The sequence below is a fragment of the Tamandua tetradactyla genome, chromosome 23 (assembly GCF_023851605.1).
Source record: "Tamandua tetradactyla isolate mTamTet1 chromosome 23, mTamTet1.pri, whole genome shotgun sequence".
Lineage (NCBI taxonomy): Eukaryota > Metazoa > Chordata > Mammalia > Pilosa > Myrmecophagidae > Tamandua > Tamandua tetradactyla.
In genome coordinates, this window is record NC_135349.1 from 24,490,768 (window position 1) to 24,508,710 (window position 17,943).

At 38.5% G+C, this 17,943-nt stretch overlaps 1 protein-coding gene across 2 annotated transcripts in view; it reads left to right on the top strand.

The window, feature by feature from the left end:
- Window positions 1-10,478: 10,478 nt before the first annotated feature.
- TMEM219 (transmembrane protein 219) overlaps window positions 10,479-17,943 on the top strand; it is a 37,344-nt gene continuing 29,879 nt past the window's right edge. Inside the window, exon 1 of one of the 2 annotated variants that reach the window (XM_077141285.1) lies at window positions 10,479-10,597. The gene's annotated coding sequence lies outside the window, so the exon portion shown is untranslated. The remainder of the gene's footprint in view (window positions 10,598-17,943) is intronic. The other variant, XM_077141287.1, reaches the window with a different exon arrangement.

Here is a 17,943-nt window from a genome sequence, read left to right on the forward strand (position 1 = left end):
ATTACAAATAAATAAATAATAGGGGGAACAAATGTTAAAATAAATTTAGTAGATTGAAATGCTAGTGATCAATGAAAGGGAGGGGTAAGGGGTACGGTATGTATGAATTTTTTTCTGTTTTTATTTCTTTTTCAGAATTGATGCAAATGTTCTAAGAAATGATCAGGATGAATATACAATTATGTGATGATACTATGTTATTGATTATATATCAAGAATGGAAAGATCATATGGTGAGAATGATTGTGTTTGTATGTTGTTATGCTGAATAAAAAAAATTTTTTTTAAAGGCTTAATAATTCCCTTTTTAAAAAAATATATTGGGGCTATCTTTGCTACAATTGTCAGTTGGTTTTCCAATCTACTTTGCAGGAATTGTGCAACTTCGTTCAAAGAATCGGTCCACCTTGAGAGTTCAAAAATACTCCTGTTGTGATAAATGATGCTTAAACTCCTGATACAGACTGTGCTCTGCTAGGATCCTACTTCTTTTGCAGACATCAGGCTTACACCTGCCTATTGTACATTAACTCATCCTGGGCATTTGGAGAAATGTTAGAGTATTTCAGACATCTGAAATTGCATCTCCTCTAGTGGATCATCTTTGCCTAAGAATGACACCCAGAAACCTCCAAAATGAAGCAAGAACAGACTACTCAGGAAAACTAAGAGGAGGGATAACTGTGATTCCATTTCCATTCATACTTCCAAGCCATACTATACTTCCCAGAGCAGGATAACACCATTGGAAAAGATGATTCAAAACATGTCCCTGAAGAAAAAAAAAGTCCCTGAGCCCAGCAGACATGTTAAATGATGCAGCATTTACTCAAGCCCAACAAGAAGTTTCCATTTAAGTTCAATAAATTTCATTTCAATACATTTCCAAGGGGAAATTCATGCTTTTGCAAACACTTCTTGCTGTGCCTATATAAATACAATAGTGTGTCTGTGAATATACTAAAATAAAACATCACCTGGACCTCTAAAACACACAAAACTGGACTTTGAGACGTGTTTTAAGTGCTGAGTTTGGTAATCTGTGACTCTGTGTCCGGGGCCTGTTATAAGGATTAATAACCATTTTTGTTTCTGGTAATTTCCTGTGATATGGTTGGCTGATATATTTTGTCCAGAGTTTTACATGCCACTATGCAACCATTGACGTTCAGAAGATTTTCTAATTCAACCTACAACAAAGGGAGGAGAGCTAACCTTAGTTCAGCTTAAAACCACATTCTCTAGACAATCTCCTGATAAGCAAAACCTTGGGCAGTGGTGAGAAGGTGGACAATAAAGTCCTGAGACCTGAAAATCCAAAAGAATCCACAAAATAATCTGCAAGAGCTAATAAACAAATAGGGTAAAGTAGCAGGGCACAAGATTAACACTCAAAAATCAGTTGGGTTAAGCAAACTCAACACCCTCCCGCTGTCTACTTGGGACATGACTCCCAGGGGTGTGGACCTTCCTGGCAACGTGGGACAGAAATCCTAGAATGAGCTGAGACCCAGCATCAAGGGATTGAGAAAACCCCTAGAATGAACTGAGACTCAGCATCAGGGGATTGAGAAAACCTTCTCGATCAAAAGGGGGAAGAGAGAAATGAGACAAAATAAAGTGTCAATGGCTGAGAGATTCCAAACAGAGTAGAGAGGTTATCCTGGAGGTTATTCTTATGCATTAAATGGATATCACCTTGTTAGTCAAGATGTGATGGAGAGGCTGAAGGGAAGTGTCTGAAAATATAGAGCTGTGTTCCAGTACCCATGTTTCTTGAAGATGATTGTATAATGATATAACTTTCACAGTGTGACTGTGTGATTGTGAAAATCTTGTGTCTGATGCTCCTTTTATCTACCTTATCAACAGATGAGCAAAACATGTGGAATAAAAATGGGGGGGAACAAATGTTAAAATAAATTTAGTAGATTGAAATGCTAGTGATCAATGAAAGGAAGGGGTAAGGGGTACGGTACGTATGAATTTTTTTCTATTTTTATTTCTTTTTCTGAATTGATGCAAATGTTCCAAGAATTGATCATGATGATGAATATGCAACTATGTGATGATATTGTGAATTACTGATTATATGTGTAGAACGGAATGATCATATGTTAGAATGTGTTTGTTGTTATATTTTTTAAAAATTAATAAATAATAAAGAAATAAATTTTAAAAATTGAAGAGCATCTAGACAGAAAAGCAATAGGGAAATAGAGGATTCTGACTATAGTAAAACCAATTACACCTAATGGACATGTGTAGAACACTCTACCCAGCAACAGCCAAGTACTCGTTATTCTTAAGCTAACAAGGCTCATTGTCCTGAATAAACCATACGTTAGCCACAAATCAAATTCTTAGAAATTTTTAAAGATTGGAACCATATAAACGATCTTATCTGACCACAGTGGAATGAAGTGAGAAATAAATGACAAAAGGAAAACTGAAAAATTTATAAATGTGTGCAAATTCAACCGCACACTTTTAAACAACCAGTGGTCAAAGAAGAAATCACAAGGGAAATTAGAAAATATCTTGAGACAAATGAAAATGAAAATGAAATTTATGGGATGCAAGCAAGGTGGCGCTCTGAGGGGGGTTATAACTCTACATGCCCGCGTTAAAAAAGCATGATCACAAATCAACTTCACATCTGAAGGAAATAGAAAAAGAAAAGCAAACTAAACCCAAAGTTAGCAGAAGAAAAGAAGTAGTAAGGATCAAAGATAAGTGAAACAGAGAACATAGAAACAATAGAGAGAATCAACAAAACTAAAGTTTGTTTTAAAGGTCGATAAATTTGACAAACCTTTAACCACACTGATAAAGAAAAAAAGATAAGAACACAAATACTGAAATTAGGGATGAAAGTGGGGCCTTAACGACCAGCTCACAGAAATAAAAAAGGGCTTTAACCCTAGATGGGTCCCTGAATCAGATGAAGTCCTGAAACCTAGAGGGCCCAGCCTCTCCAGAACATCAGCTGGTTTCATTCCCCTATTCCATATTATTGACAGCCCCTTCCAAAATGAAAAAGTTAGAATGGCCATAGCCCAAATTCCCCTAAAGAGTGGGATAGAAAGATCAAAGGTGATGGTGGAGTTACACAGAGAAGGTAGGGTTTAACAAATGAATATGATTGCTGAATCATTAAATTGATATCTCTTTTAGTCTCCAGTATCTTGGAGCAGCTAGAAGTAAAAACCTAAAATTGTGGAATTATAACCCATGTCAAACTCTGAAATATGTTCTACAACTAATTGTGGTATTGTGCTTTGAAATTTATTACTTTTTTGTATACATGTTATTTTTCACAAAAAAAAGAAAGAAAAAATGTCGAATGTGGTGATAAAAAATTAAAGCTTTCTAGTCTTCCATATTCTGGAGCAGCTAGAAGGAAAAATCCAAGAGGATTGTACAGTAGCCCATGACAAACTCTAAGAAATGTCCTGTAACTACTTGTTGAAGAGTGCTGTGAAAACTATTGCTTTTTTCTTTCTTTGCTTGCATAAATGTTATATTAAACAATAAAAAAGGACTCCATATAGTATGAACAATTATATGCCAACAAACTAGGTAACATAGATGAAATGGACAAATTCCTACAAACACAAAAATCACCTAAACTGACCTAAGAAGAAATAGAAAATCTCAACTGACCTCAAACAAGGAAAGAGATTGAATAACTAATCAAAAACTTCTGAAAGAAGAAAAGTCCATGGCTGGATGGCTTCACTGCTAAATTTTACCAAACATTTAAAGAAGAATTAACACCAATTCTTCTTATACTATTCCAAAACATAGGAGAGAAGGAATGCTTCCTAACTCATTACCCTATGTGGTTGCTTGGAGTTATGTATATCCCAGAAAAGCATGTTCTTAAACTTAGTCCATTCCTATGGGTGTGAACCCTTGTAAATAGGACCTCCTGATGAGATTACTTCAGTGAAGGTGTCGTCCAGTGGAATCAGGATGGGTCTACTCCTATTTCTGAAGGCCTTGTAGGGAAGGTCACAGAGAGAAAGAAAACCACAGGGAGCAGCTAGAAGCTGGAAGTCAATGGAACCCAGAAAAGAGAAACCAGGAAAGGCTGCCATGCATATTGCCACGTGACAGAAAAGCCAAGGACCTGGGATTACCAGCAACCAGGCCCAGAGTGCCACAGTCTTCTAGGAAAAAGGCTTGCCTTGATGATGCCTTGATTTTGGACTTCTCCTAGCCTCAAAGCCATGAGTCCACAAATGCCCACTGTTTAAGCTGATCCTTTCTATGGTATTTATTTTATCAGTTAGGAAACTAAAAAACGTGTATTTTACCATGGTAATTTTTTTTTTTTAAGGGAAAAGTTAGGAGGACATCTTTAAGACCCTGGGATTTGGCAGTATTCTTAGATATGACACCAAAAGCACGAGCAGCAAAAGAAAAAAATAGATACATTGGATTTCATCAAAATTAAAAGCTTTTGTGTATCAATGGACGTTGACCAAGGAAAGGAAAATAAAACCTACAGAAGAGGAAGAAATAGATCATTTATCTGATAAGGGTTTGCTCTAGTTTGCTAGCTGCTGGAATGCACTATACCAGAATCAGAACGGCTTTTAAAAAGGGGAATTTAACAAGTTGCTAGTTTACAGTTCTAAGGCCGAGAAAATGTCCAATTAAAACAAGTCTATAGAAATGTCCAATCAAAGGTATCCAGGGAAAGATACCTTGGTTCAAGAAGACTGATGATGTTCAGGGTTTTTCTCTCATTCTGGAAAGACACGTGGCGAATACAGTCACAGTTTCTCTCTCAGCTGTAAGGGTACGTGGTGAGCAAGACATCATCTGCTAGCTTTCTCTCCTGGCTTCCTGTTTCATGAAGCTCCCCGGGAGGCATTTTCCTTCTTCATCTCCAAAGGTCGTTGGCTGGTGGACTCTGCTTCGTGTTGCTGCAGCATTCTCTGCTCTCTCTGAATCTCCCATTCTCCCAAATGTTTCCTCTTTTATAGGACTCCAGTAAACCAATCAAGACCCCTCCAAATGGGTGGAGGCCTGTCATCACCTAATCCAGTTTAACAACCACTCTTGACTAAATCACATCTCCAGGGAGATGATCTGATTACAGTTTCAAATATACAGTATTGAATACGGATTATTCTGCTTTTATGAAATGGGATTTTTATTAAAACATGGCTTTTCTAGGGTACATACATCCTTTCAAACCAGCACAGGGTTTAATATCCAGAATATATAAAGAATTCCTAAAACTCAACAACAAAAAGACAAACAATACTATTTTAGAACGGGCAAAGGAGTTGAATAGATTCTCCAAAGAAGATGCACAATTTCAGCCTTGAAAAGGAATGAAGTTCTGATACATGCTACAACATGGAGAAATCTTGAAAACATTAAACTAAGTGAAAGAAGCTGATAACATAGACAAATAATTTCTGATTCCACTTATATGAAATAAACAGAATAGGAAAATTTATAGATAAAGAAAGTTGAATAGAGTTTATTAGGGGGCTGAGAGTAGGTGCTAACAGGGAGTTATTTCTGGATATAGATTTTCTGTGTGGGATAATGAAAAAAATTTTGGTAATGGATGGTGGTGATATAATTGACACCAATGAATTGTAAGGTTAAAAATGTGAAATTGAAATATATATATGTAACTACTATAAAAATTTAAATTAAAAATATGTCCTTGTGTGCTGGTTTGAAAGGAAGCATGCCCCCTAAGAAAAGTCATGTTTTAATATAAATCCCATTTCATAAAGGTAGAATAATCTCTATTCAATACTGTATGTTTGAAACTGTAATGAGATCATCTCCCTGGACGATGTGATTTAGTCAAGAGTGGTTGTTAAACTGGATTAGGGGACGACATGTCTCCACCCGTTTGGGTGGGTCTTGAGAATTTTCTGGAGTCCTATAAAAGAGGAAACATTTTGGAAAATAAGAAATTCAGAGAGAGCATAGCAGAACCGCATAGCCACGAGAAACAGAAGTCCACTAGCCAGTGACCTTTGGAAATGAAGAAGGAAAATGCCTCCCGGGGAGCTTCATGAAACAGGAAGCCAGGAGAAGAAGTTAGCAGATGATGCCGTGTTGGTCATGTGCCCTTCCAGATGAGAGAGAAACCCTGACTGTGTTCACCATGTGCCTTTCCAAATAAGAGAGAAACTGTGACTGTGTTCGCTATGTATCTTCTACTTGAGAAAGAAGTCTTGAACTTAACTGGCCTTCTTGAACCAAGGGATCTTTCCCTTTAATAAGCTTTACTTTTTAGATAAGTTTTAGGTTTATAGAAAAATTGAAAGCAAAAAGTTCTCATATAGCCCCCACTCACAATATCCCTTATTATTAACATCCTGTATTAGTGAGGTACATTTTTAAAAAACTGAACAAATATTGATATATTATCACTAACTAAAGTCATACTTTTATTAGGGTTCACTCTTTGTGTTGTACTATTACATAGGTTTTGACAATGCATAATGTTAAAATATCCACCATGACGTTATCATACAAGATAGTCCCACTGTCCTAAGAATGCCTTCTGTTTCACCTTTACATCCCTTCCCCTCCTTAGATTTTTTCATATGAGAGAGAAAATTCTTTTGTATTCACGCTATCAACATTTATAATTTTCTGCCAAATTTAATTATAACTGAATACTGTGCCCATTAGAGGTAACAAAAGACTGTTTCTGGAGACTTCTCTTTACCAGGACACAACCATGGTTGCTGGATTCAGCTCAGTGAGCTCTCCAGGCCTTAGGTTGGACATACTATAGACTTCCTTTAATTGGGACATTTTCTCAGCCTTGGAACTGTAAACTAGCAACTTATTAAATTCCCCTTTTTAAAAGCCATTCTGTTTCTGGTATACTGCATCCCAGCAGCTGGGAAACTAGAACAGGTACATACATCCTTTCAAACCTGCACAATCCACAATACCAACAGCCATGTTTGACCCATAGTAGGAACTCTGTAAGCATTTAGTGAGTAAATGAAATTTGAGTGAAAGAAGTTTTCCTAATATAAATAAGTCTACCATTGGAAAGAAAAAATTTGACAGCAACTAGTTGGAGGGACTTATAAGAAAAGGGACAGAAAGTAAGGTAAAGTCCTTTCATCTTCCCTCCTTCTCCCTTGTTTCCTGGTATGTGGACATTATAGCTGAAGCCCCACAGCCATCTTGGACTATAACCATGAAGATAAAAGTCATGTGCTAAGAATGGCAAAACAGAAAGATGGAAAGAATATGGGTCCTTGATGACTCTAAGGAGTTGCCATCTTATCCTAGGCTTTAACTCATGACCTTTGGATTTTTTTTGTTTTCATGAACAGATACTGGGAATCGAACCTGGGCCTCTGGCATGGCAGGTGAAAACTCTGCCACTGAGCCGCCATGGTCCACACTGGATTTTTTTTTTAATAAGTTTTACTTTTTAGACAAGTTTTAGGTTTATAGAAAAATTGAAAGTGCAAACAGTGCCCATATAGCCCCCACTCACAATATCCCCTATTATTAACATCCTGTATTAGTGAGTTACATTTTTTAAAAAAACTGAACAAATATTGATACATTATCACTAACTAAAGTCATACTTTTATTAGGGTTCACTCTTTGTGTTGTACTGTTACATGGGTTTTGACAATGCATAATGTCAAAATATCCACCATGACATTATCATACAAGATAGTCCCACTGTCCTAAGAATGCCTTCTGTTTCACCTTTATATCCCTTCCCTTCCTTGGATTTTTTTCATATGAGAGAGAAAATCCTTTTGTATTTAAGCTACCAACATTTGTAATTTTCTGCCAAATTTAAACATAATGAATATTGTGCTCATTAGAGGTAACAAAAGACTGTTTCTGGAGACTTCTCTTTACCAGGGCATAGCCATGGTTGTTGGATTCAGCTCAGTGAGCTCTTCAGGATGCAGTTAGTCCCTGTTCTAGCTTGCTAGCTGCCAGAATGCAACACACCAAAGACAGATTGGCTTTTACTAAAAGGGGGTTTATTTTGTTAGTTCTTCAGAGGAAAGGCAGTTAACTTTCCACTGAGGGTCTTTCTTACGTGGGAAGGCACAGGGTGATCTCTGCTGGCCTTCTCTCCAGGCCTCTGGGTTCCAACAACTTTCTCCAGGGTGATTTCTTTCTGCATCTCCAAAGGCCTGGGCTGAGCTGTGAGTGCTAAGGTGAGGTATGCTGAGCTGCTAGGGCTGTGCTACTTTGAGCTCTCTCATTTAAGCAACTAACCAATTAACTCAAACATCATTCATTGCAGCAGGCACGCCTCCTAACTGACTGCAGATGTACTCAGCAACAGATGAGGTTCACGTACCATTGGCTCATGGCCACAGCAACAGAACTAGGCATGTTTACCTGGCCAAGTTGACAAGTGAATCTAACTACCACATGTCCACCCTTTGTCAACTTGGCAACTACAAGCATCACCTTAAACAGGTGCAAAAACATTCTCTCCTGGCTGTGGACCTGTGAATTTCAAAACAAGTTATCTGATGCCAATATGCAAAGGAGGACAGTCACGGGTTCGGAGAAACTGGAATGAAAACTCACAGGGCAAACACCATTGAATTTCAAAGTCTGAAAGTTATTTATCCTTCGGCTTTAGAAAGTGGCAGTCCCACCCTTTCCAAGGGCCTATGCAGTGAACTGCCTCTTTCCAAATCAACCTCGGGGAACACTGAGGAGACCACCTTTTTTCCAGCTCCACCCTCTCCAAGATCAGGGGCACCCCGGGCTCTCTGCCATTTCTGGGGCACACACTCAACCCCTCCATGTGGTGGTAGCCAGGGTCCCGCAAGGAGCATGCTGTATCTTCTCCAAAGCCTGAGGCTGCACAACTCTTCCACTGCAACAAGGTGGGAGGCTCATCCTCGCCCTTCAGGGTAAACTCACCCTCTCCATGTATATGGGTGGATCCACTCTCCTGGCCAAGGTTTCTTGGCTTCAGACCTGAGCTTCCATGGTTCTCACTCTGCAAACTCCATTTTTTCCCTCTTGTGTCCTCCTTTGTCAAGATTGGTAGTGGTTCCGTTTATACCAACAGTCTCTTCAAGCACTCCAGGACTTCTCCATCATTCTCTTCACAGTTCCTCCAAAATTCTCCCCTTAACCATCCAAAAAATTGTTCCAACATATCTGGTATTTGCAAACCACAACAGCACCCCACTCTCTGGTACCAAATCTGTTCTAGTTTGCTAGCTGCCGGAATGCAACACACCAGAGACGGATTGGCTTTTAATAAAAGGGGATTTATTTTGTTAGTTCTTCAGAGGAAAGGCAGCTAACTTTCCACTGAGGTTCTTTCTTACGTGGAAGGCACAAGATGGTCTCTGCTGGTCTTCTCTCCAGGCCCCTGGGTTCCAACAACTTTCCCCAGGGTGACTTCTTTCTGCATCTCCAAAGGCCTGGGCTGAGCTGTGAATGCTGAGATGAGGAATGCCGAGCTGCTTAGGCTGTGCTACATTGCGTTCTCTCATTTAAGCACCAGCCAATTAAGTCAAATGTCACTCATTGCAGCAGACACGCCTCCTAGCCGACTGCAGATGTAATTAGCAACAGATGAGGTTCACGTACCATTGGCTTATGTCCGCAGCAACAAGACTAGGTATGCTCACCTGGCCAAGTTGACGACTGAATCTAACTATCACAATGTCCAAACCACAGAAATGACCAAACATCCCCCATCCTGGCTAATATAAATGCCAAAAGCATCCTCCTCCTTCTTTATCAATTGTAGCTTTAGTCTTGCTCCTTTCTTCCCATCATTTGGATAAAAATATGATATTCAATGGAAGCCCTATTCCTTGAATCCTCCCCAGAATCACCTATCACAAGCCCAAATCCTGAAGTGAGTCGTTTCCCACACCCCCTTACTACGATTCCCCTTATCACGTGGCCTTCCTCATTGCAATGAGTCAGTAAATCCAATTTTGTTCAATTGTAAATAAAGTCTTTGGTGGGAAGGCTTCGACACTGGGAATTGAATTTTTTCTGTGAAATGTCCTAATTTTTACAAAAAATTGACTCAAAAAAAGTTTAATACTCTGAAATCAGACAAAAGAGGGCTTTGGGTTAGATTTGGCTTGAGTGCTGCCGGTTTGCAATATTTCAGTTTTATCTCTTTTCCAGATATAAAGGTTAATAGGTGAATACCCTTAGGAGCCATTATCAGCTATTAAGTACCTAAGCTGAGCCAGGGATGGAAGCCATGCTTCTGCATGGGCTACTTATTTAATGTTCTTTTCTACTAAGTCATTCAGAACTCTGAACGCCATTCATGCTGTGCCTTTTGCAAGGTCACCTGTTGCATCTCTGACTATAAATGAGGTCAAATTTCTATTTTTCAGGATGATGTTGACCTATACCCATTCCCTTCTTACTGTGAGCCCGTAGCCATGGGAACTGTGACCAAGTACACAATAACGCCTCCATGAACAAATCCTCAGGGATCAAAGTTCTTTTTAATGAAGCTGGCCTGACCACGGAAGAAGCTGGAGGACATTCTGGGCTTCTCAGCACTGTGCCGGCTCCTGCTGGCTCTGAGGAGGAGAAGGTGGAACTGTCTCAGGTATGGGCTTCTTCCTGGGAGCTGGGACTCGGGCCAGGCTGAGAAAAGGTTTGGGGGGGGGGGGAATTCTCCCAGGTCTGTTTCCCCCAAGGAGAAAGAGGGGCCTTGTATATCAGGTTCCACAGTCTCTAAGAGCTTTACCAGTCTTGTTAGTGCATGAATCGAGCCCAGAGGATAGCAGAAGTTCCAACATCATATAGAACATTATCTAGAAGGTGTTTAAAAATTCTTCCGGCCCTGGAATCATAGGAGGAATGATTCCAATTCTATGATATCTGCTTTGGCATATAAAGATGGGAGGGATTAAGAAAAGCTTTAGGCTAAACAATGGAGCTTGTACCCCACTAACCTACTACCTTTCCTGTATCCCTGCCATTTCCCAAATAACATGTCCTCCACTCTGTTCTCCAAAAAGCCCAGGGACTTTTGTCTTCCTCTGACTGCCTGAAGTAAGCCCTGGGCACTTTATGCCAAACAAGCCCCTTTTTCCTATCCTCTGTGCTGTGAGTCAAAGCTTCTGCCTCAGTTTCCCTGCCTGTTGGTATGGTTTCCCCAGGATTAAAGCTAGTCCTGACCCCCAGACTGGCTTCCCAGACTCCCCTGGAGTCAAAACTGTCTTCTAACGCTTGTAGTGCCAGGCTGGGCCTTGATGGAAAGGAAACTGCTCATTCAGAACCCCCATTTGGCACACAGGCACTGCCAGGAACCTCTTGCTCGCTGCCTCTGAGGTGATACATGGATCTTAACAACAGCCTGAATCAAGCTCCTTGGGGCAGAGTTCAATTAAGAAATGGCTCTCTTGCAGGATTGAGTCCCCTAGCCTCTGGTTCCAGTCTTGTTCCTTTCCTCACCAGAATATGCTCCTGAAATCCCAGCACATTTTGAAAGAGGTGAGCAAAAAGGATATGAGAGAGAGGGGGATGGGGGGGAGAGAGAGAGAGAGAGAACAGAGACTCCTAAAAAGATTAGAGAGAATTAGAGATAGAGAGAGGTAAAGAGAGAAAAAGAGGAAGAGGGAGAGACACACAGACAGATAGAAAAACAGGTGAAAAAGAGGCTCTTAAAAAGGTCTGAGATGTTTCCATCTATGGCATAATGGAGGGCTGAATTTCTCTTCTCCATAACCATCCAATATACTTCTTTTATTACTTAAAATTTTTAATTATTATTGAAAATATGCACTTAATAAAAACTCAAGCAGTAACAGAGTATACAATGTAAAATAAGACCCCACCCCTACCCACCCTAGCCCCTAACACTTCAGTTTTCCTCTTGAGAGGCAACCACTGTTCTGAGTTTCTTATTTATCTTTCCATAATATCCTATCACATATAAACAGGTATGCATCTAATTCCCTCCCTCTTGTAAAACATAAATATTAGCACACAATATATATTTTTCTATATTATTCTGTTTCCACTTGATATATCTCAGAGCTTGTTCCCCCATCTGTGCACGTAGAGAGGTCTCATTCTATTTGACAGCTGCAGAGCCTTGTATTATAGATATAACATAATTTGTGTAAGTCCCTAAATTTGGGACAAAAAAGTTGTTTCTGGTATTTTGCTATTACACACAATGATGTCATGAATACGTTTCTCTTGTTTCTTGGAACACCAGTATATAAGTTTATCAGGTAAGTTCCTGAAAGTGGAACTCCTAGGCCAAAGATAATGTTCAGCTTGATAGATACTTTTGTTTTGTCCTTGAATCAGTTTACGCTCCCATCAACAATGTCAGAAGGCTGCTTCCCCACGTCCTCACCAATACAGGGCATTTGCAGACTTCTAAGTCTTGGTGTGGCTTTATTAATTCATTCATCAAAACCATCTTCCATGTATTCTACACCAGGCTGGGCCCTGAGCACAAAGGCTGTAGAGATGAATCAGATCAATCCTGACCCTTGTCCTCATAATCTGGGCAAGTTGTCAGTTGTGGTGTAATCTGGAAAATGCAACGAGGTAGAGAGGATAGCGCAAAGGGGGTTCAATGTGTGGGGGAGGGCACTGGTAGGCCCAGGCTCCAGCACTGCTCCTCAACATCTTTTCACGGTGCTTTTCCCTCACTCCTAGGCCTATGCAAGTCAGCCCTTTCCTCTCTGGATCCTTTTTTAACTAACTGCTTAAAAATTTTTTATTTTTCTGGATCCTTTTAAAATCTCATTTTATTGTGGTGGAAAAATGATATATATATGCATATATATATAATTTACCATTTTTAAGTGTACAATTAATTGGAATTAATTATAGTCACAATATGCAATATTACCACTATCCAGTACCAAAACGTTTTAATCACTGCAAAGAGAACTCTGTACCCATTAAGCAATAGGTCCCTATTCATTCTCTCCTCCCCCCATCTCCTGGTAACCTCTATTCTACTTTCTGTCTCTGAATATAACTATTCTAGAAATATCATATAAGTGGAATCATACAATATTTGCCCTTTTGTGTCCACCTTATTTCACTTAGCATAACGTTTTCAAGGTTCACCTATGTGTCAGCACATATCAGAACTTCATTCCTTTTTATGGCTGTATAATATTCCACTTATGTACAGACCACGTTTTATTTATCCTTTCATCTGTTGATGAACATTGGGATTTGGGTTGTTTCCACCTTTTGGCTAAGTGCATAATGCTGCTATGAACATTTATGTAAACGTATGTGTTTGAGTCACTGCTTTCAATTTTTAGGCATGTAAACCTAGGAATGGAGTTGCCAGATCATATGTTAATTCTATGTTCAACTTTTTTCAGAACTGCCAAACTATTTTCTGCAGCAGTTGTACCATTTTACTTTTCTACCAGCAATGCATGAGAGAGTTCTAATTTCTCCACATCCTCAGAAACACTTGTTCTTTTCTCTCTCTCTCTCTCTCTCTCTTTTTTTGTTAATAATAGCCATCCTAGTAGATTTGAATTGGTATATCATGAATAATAATGTTGAGCATCTTTTAATGTGCTTATCAACCATTTGTATATCTTCTTTGTCCAGTCTTTTCAAGTCATTTTCCTATTTTTTTAATTGGGTTCTTTGTGTTTTTCTTGTTGTCTTGTAGGAGTTCTTCATATAGTCTGGATACTTAACCACTATCAGCTATATAAATTACAACTGTTTCCTCCCATTCGATTGATGGGCTTGATTTTTTTACTTTTTATTTTGAAATAATTTCAAATTTACAGACAGTTGCAAAAATAGTACAAAACAAATACAGATAGCCCCTGTCCAGATACCCAGATTTACCAACTTTTAACATCTTGCCACATTTATTGTTATCTGTCTGTGTCTCTGTCCATCTATCTATCATCTTTTTAAAATTTTTTATGATAGTTAATCCATTCTACATATATAATCAGTAATTCATAATATCATCACATAGTTGCATATTCATCATCATGATCATTTCTTAGAATGTTTGTATCAATTCTGGAAAAGAAATAAAAAGACAACAGAAAAAAATTCATACATACCATACCCCTTACCCCTCTCTTTCACTGATCATTAGCATTTCAGTCTAAATTTATTTTAACAATTGTTCCCCCTATTTTTAATTTTTATTCCATTTGTTTTACTCGTCTGTTGATAAGGTAGATAAAAGGAGCATAAGACACAAGGTTTTCACCATCACACAGTCACATTGTGAAAGCTATATCATTATACAATCATCTCCAAGAAACATGGCTACTGGAACACAGCTCTACATTTTCAGGCAGTTCTCTCCAGCCTCTCCGCTACATCTTGACTAACAAGGTGATATCTATTTAATGCGTAAGAATAACACCTCCAGAATAATCTCTTGACTCTATTTGGAAACTCTCAGCCACTGACACTTTATTTTGTCTTATTTCACTCTTCCCCCTTTTGGTCAAGAAGTTTTCTCAATCCCTTGATGCTAAATCTCAGCTCATTCTAGGATTTCTGTCCCACATTGCCAGGAAGGTCCACACCCCGGGAGTCATGTCTCACGTAGACAGGGGGAGAGCGGTGAGTTTGCTTGTTGTGTTGGCTGGAGAGAGAGGCCACATCTGAGCAACAAAAGATGTTCTTTTGGAGTGACTCTTAGGCCTAATTTTAAGTAGGCTTGACCTATCCTTCGTGGGGTTAAGTTTCATATGAACAAACCCCAAGATTGGGAGCTCAGCTTATTGCTTTGGTTGTCCCCACTGCTTGTGAGAATATCAAGAAATCAACTTGGGGAAGTTGAATTTTCCCCCTTTCTCACCATTCCCCCAAGGGGACTTTGCAAATACTTCCCTATTCACTGTTCAAATTACTCTGGGATTTATCAGGGCATCACTCTGGGATTTATCGGGGCATCACTCTAGACAAACCAACAAAATCTCATGCCCTACTCAAGGTCCCATGTACTGATGGTGTTCAATTAAGCTGTCCACATAAGTTATATTAGGAAATGCACTAGTCAAAATATAGATTTTGTACCAAATAAACAGTTTTTGCTTTAGTCTCAGACATAAGTTAAAATTTTAAAATATTAATTACTATCTATTTTCAACACCCTGCAGCAATGACATTCCTATGTGCTTCCTCATGCAAAAACATTTTTTAAATTTGTACCTTTAGTCACCATTCTTATACACTCTAGGCATTCCTAGATTGTACCATCTGAGTCTTTATCATCTATCTTTCCTTCTGATTTCATTTGTGCCCCCAGCCCTCCTCCCTCTATCATTCTCACATTCAGCTTCATTCAGTATTTTAACATAATTATATTACAGTTAGGTAGTATTGTTCTATCCATTTCTGAGTTTTTACAATCAGTCCTGTTGGACAATCTGTATCCCTTCAGCTCCAATTACCCAATATCTTACCTTATTTCTATCTGCTGATGGTCTCTGTTACCAATGACATTCTCCAAGTTTATTCACTAATGTCAGTTCATATCAGTGAGACCATACAGTATTTGTCCTTTTGTTTTTGGCAAATCTCACTCAGCATAGTGTCCTTAAAGTCCATCCATGTTGTTACATACTTCAGAACTTTATTCTGTCTTACAGCTGCATAATATTCCATCATGTGTATATACCACAGCTTGTTTAGCCACTCATCTGTTGATGGACTTTTGGGCTGTTTCCATCTCTTGGCAATTGTAAATAAGGCTGCTATAAACATTGGTGTGCAAATGTCCATTTGTGCCCTTGCCCTCATGTCCTCTGAGTAGATACCTAACAATGGTATTGCCGGGTCACATGGCAATTCTATATTTAACTTCCTGAGGAACCACCAAACTGCCTTCCACAGTGGTTGCACCATTTGACATTCCCACCAACAGTGGATAAGTGTGCCTCTTCCTCCACATCCTCTCCAGCACTTGTCATTTTCTGTTTTATTGATAATGGCCATTCTGGTGGGTGTGAGATGATATCTCTTTGCGGTTTTGATTTGCATTTCCCTAATAGCCTGGGAAGTTGAGCATTTTTTCATATACCTTTTGGCTATTTGTATTTCCTCTTCTGAGAAGTGTCTGTTCATGTCTTTTGCCCATTTTGTAATTGGGTTGTCTGTCTTTTTGTTGTTGAGTTGAACGATCCCTTTATATATTCTGAATACTAGACCTTTATCTGATATATTGTTTCCAAATATTGTCTCCCATTGTGTAGGCTGTACTTTTACTTTCTAGACAAAGTTCTTTGATGCACAAAAGTGTTGAATTTTGAGGAGTTCCCATTTCTTTCTTTCTTTCTTCAATGCTTATGCTTTGGGTATGGGTCTAGAAAAGTGCCTCCTATTTTAAGATTTATAAGATATCTCCCTAAATTTTCTTCCAACAGTTTTATGGTCTTAGATCTAATGTTTAGGTCTTTGATCCATTTTGAGTTAATTTTTGTGTAGGGTGTGAGAGATGAATCTTCTTTCATTCTTTTGCTTATGAATATCCAGTTCTCTAAGCACCATTTATTGAAGAAACTGTTCTGTCCCAGGTGAGTTGGCATGACTGCCTTATCAAAGATCAATTGTCCATAGATGAGAGGGTCTATATCTGAACACTCTATTCGATTTCATTGGACAATATATCTATCTTTTTGCCAGTATCATGCCATTTTGATCACTGTAGTTTCATAATACGCCTTAAAGTCAGGTAGTATGAGACCTCCAACTTCATTTTTTTTCTCAGGATACTTTTAGCTATTCGGAGCACCTGCCCTTCCAGATAAATTTGATTATTGGTTTTTCTGTTTCTGAAAAGTAAGTTTTTGGGATTTTAATTGGTATTACATTGAATCTGTAAATCAATTTAGGTAGAAATGACATCTTAATTATATTTAGTCTTCCAATCCATGAACACAGTATGCCCTTCCATCTATTTAGGTCTTCTGTGATTTCTTTTAACAATTTCTTGTAGTTTTCTTTGTATAGGTCTTTTGTTTCTTTAGTTTAATTTATTCCTAAATATTTTATTCTTTTGGTTGCAATTGTAAATGAAATTTTTTTCTTGATTCCCCCTCAGATTGTTTATTACTAGTGTATAGAAACACTACAGATTTTTGAGTGCTGATCTTGTAACCTGCCACTTTGATGTAGTCATTTATTAGCTCTAGTAGTTTTGCTGTGGATTTTTTGGGGTTTTTGACATACAGTATCATATCTTCTGCAAACAGTGATAGTTTTACTTCTTCCTTTCCAATTTTGATGCCTTGTATTTCATTTTCTTGTCTAATTGCTCTTGCTAGAACTTCCAACACAATCTTGAATAAAAGTGGTGATAGTGGACATCCTTGTCTTGTTCCTGATTTTAGGGGGAAAGTTTTCAGTAGTTCCCCATTGAGGATAATGTTAACTGTGGGTTTTTCATAAATTCCCTTCATCATTTTTGGAAGTTCCCTTCTATTCCTATCCTTTGAAGTGTTTTCAACAGGAAAGTTTGTTGAATTTTGTCTAACGCCTTTTCTGCATCAATCGAGATGATCATGTAGTTTTTCTGGTTTGATTTGTTGATATAGTGTATTACATTAATTGATTTTCTTATGTTGAAACATCCTTGCATTCCTGGGATGAATCCTACTTGGTCATGGTGTATAATTCTTTAAATGCTGCTGGATTCGATTTGCTAGAATTTTGTTGAGGATTTTTGCATCTATATTCATTAGAGAGATTGGTATGTAGTTTGATTTATTTTTGTAATTTCTTCTGGCTTTTTTTGAAAGGCTGGCTTTGGTATGAGGGTCTGGCTTTGGTATGAGGGTGATGTTGGCTTCATAGAACGAGTTAGGTAGCTTTCCCTCCTCTTCAATTTTTTGGAAGAGTTTGAGCAGGATTGGTATTAATTCTTTCTCGAATGTTTGGTAGAATTCACATGTGAAGCCATCTGGTCCTGGACTTTTCTTT